Source organism: Tyto alba, unplaced genomic scaffold (assembly GCF_018691265.1).
Source record: "Tyto alba isolate M040663 unplaced genomic scaffold, T.alba_DEE_v4.0 Super-Scaffold_100000168, whole genome shotgun sequence".
Classification (NCBI taxonomy): domain Eukaryota; kingdom Metazoa; phylum Chordata; class Aves; order Strigiformes; family Tytonidae; genus Tyto; species Tyto alba.
This window is the reverse complement of record NW_024881271.1, coordinates 17,501-19,905: the sequence shown is the minus strand read 5'-3', so window position 1 is coordinate 19,905 and position 2,405 is coordinate 17,501. Positions and strand designations below refer to the sequence as shown.

The following is a 2,405-nucleotide window of genomic DNA, read 5'->3' as shown; positions in this document are numbered from 1 at the left end:
GCGGGACGGACGGGACCGGCCGCCGACGGCAAACCGCACGCGCGGCCGCCGCCGGCGACGACGGCAACGCCGCCGCCCGCCCCCGCCGCCGCCGCGGACGGCGCCGCCCGAGGCGCGGCGGGGGAAACGGGGAGGAAGAGCGACGGGGGGGGGTGGCCGCCGGGTGGCCCCCTCGTCCCCGGCACGCACGCGGGCGGCAGCACGGCACGGTCCCACCCCGCAGTGGTACCCACCCGCAGACAGCCGCCCGCGCGGGAGGCCGGGGGCGAGGCCCGCGCCTCTCCCCCTCGCGCTTCTCTTCCCCACCACCGCGCCAGGCCCGGCCGGACAGACCGAGCCCCGGCGGCCCCGGCGGGACGAGCTCCGCACAACGGGTGCTCCGGGAGCGGGGAGCTTCGGAGCGCTCCCCGAGTCTCGACTTAGGGGGACGAAGGCCCTCGGCCGGCGGCGCCGCCACCGGGCAACGGGGAACCGCTCCCCGGGCCCGGGGCCGACGCCGCACGCGGGACCTGCGAGGCGCCCCAGCCGCGCCGCTGCGGCCGCCGCCCTGACAGCGCGCCAGGGGCGGCGGACCGGCCGGCGATTGATCGTCAAGCGACGCTCAGACAGGCGTAGCCCCGGGAGGAACCCGGGGCCGCAAGTGCGTTCGAAGTGTCGATGATCAATGTGTCCTGCAATTCACATTAATTCTCGCAGCTAGCTGCGTTCTTCATCGACGCACGAGCCGAGTGATCCACCGCTAAGAGTTGTCTGGCTTTCGGCACCGCCCCGCGTGCGCGGGAGGGCCGGGACCGCTCCCGGAGGAGCGGCCCCTCTCTGGACGGCAGCCCCGGCGGACGACCGCCCGCCCCCCTCCGCCCGCGCGGAGGGAGCGCGACCGGCCGCGCCGCCGAGACGCCTCGCCTCAGCTGACCGTACAAACACACACGACGGGCGGGGAAACGGAAGGCGGATGCCCACCGAAAAACTCCGAACGGCAAGGGCGGAGGGAGCCCGCGCTCCGCGACCGACACCTGGGGAAAACAAGCGCCTTGCTCGCTTCGGAGGCGGCCCAGGCGCCCGGGCTCGGCCCGGCCTCCGCACGGAAGGCCGCCGCGCGCCCGACCGCGCCGACCACCTGCCTCGCTCGGGGGACGCGGACGTGCCTCCGCGCAGCCCCGCGACGCCCTGCGGCAGCCGCCTGCCTCCCACCGGCTCGCCCCGCCGGCACGCCCGTGTGCCGGCCGTCACCGCGCCGGAGCTTGGCGACCAACCAGGACCCGAGACGGACGCGCGCTGCCCGGCAGCTGCCTGCCGGACGAGCGACCGACCCGCCGCCGCGCCGGAGCGGCCGCCCCGCCCGGAACCACCTCCGTGCCACTTCGCGCCCCGGCCCCTCCGCAGGCACGCACCAGGCGGGAGGCGGACGGCGCTAAGCCGGGGGCAGGCACCGCTCTCCCCGCTTCCGCGGGCAGACCGGAGCCGGGCTGCCCCCGGCCGCCCGACCGCCCGCCCGCCCGGCGGAGCCGGTGAGGGCGGACGGCGAAGCGGCGGGCGTGGCCCGGGACGGGGACGGTCGCAGCCGACGGCGGGCGGACGCCCGCCGGCCGACCGGCATGCCGAGCGGCGCCGCCGCCGCTCGGCCGGGCTGCCACCACCCCCGGCGGCTGGCGGCTCGACACCGCGGAACGCTCGCCGGGGCGGGACGGGGGAGGAGGGGAGCGCAGCGCGCCGCGGCGCCACGACGGAGGCCGCGGCGGCCCGGGGGCCGCCGCCGCCCGGCGAGCCCCCCCCCACCGCGGGGGGGGGCTCGCCACCCCGGCAGAGAGCCCGCGCTCCCTGCCCGGAGAGGTCTCCCGTTTCGAGGCAGGCGGGCCGGACACGGCCGACCGCGCCGCGGTCTCGCCGCCGAGACCGGACCGCGGAAAGGGGGGGGCAGTGGGCACCCCTCCCCGGCCCGGCTGCCCGCGGGCACGAGCGCGGACGGTCAGCACCACGGCCAGGGGTACGGCGGGAGCAGCTCCCACCCCTGGAGGGGCACCGCCGCCCGGCCCGGTCCCGCGGGTCGCACCGAGCCGCCCGGGTCTTTAAACCCCCGCCCGGCTCCCGCGGCCTTCGACCCCCGGGCTTCGCCGAGGGAGGGCCGCGGAGGCGCGGACGCTAGGTACCTGGCCCTGGGTGAGGGAAACGACCTCTAGGCCCCGCGGGGGTGCCTCCCCTGCTGCCGCCCTCAGGGGAGCGTCCGCCCGCGGGGGCGCGCCCGACGCCCGCCGCCATCACCTCGTCCTCCTGCCCGGGGCCCGAGGTTTCCCTCAGTAGCCCGGCGCTGCGCCCGGGAGGAGAGCCGGGGCTTGGGCCGCCCGCTCGCGCGGGACGCGACCCGGCGGGAGCCTCGCCCGCCCAGGGTGGCAGCAGTGGCGACGGCC

At 79.5% G+C, this 2,405-nt stretch overlaps 1 non-coding gene across 1 annotated transcript; it reads right to left on the bottom strand.

The window, feature by feature from the left end:
• Positions 1 to 595: 595 nt before the first annotated feature.
• On the bottom strand, positions 596 to 748 carry LOC116965650. The gene has a single exon (XR_004409517.2). It is a non-coding gene; the product is annotated as a 5.8S ribosomal RNA (ribosomal RNA).
• Between the last annotated feature and the right edge of the window lie 1,657 nt (positions 749 to 2,405).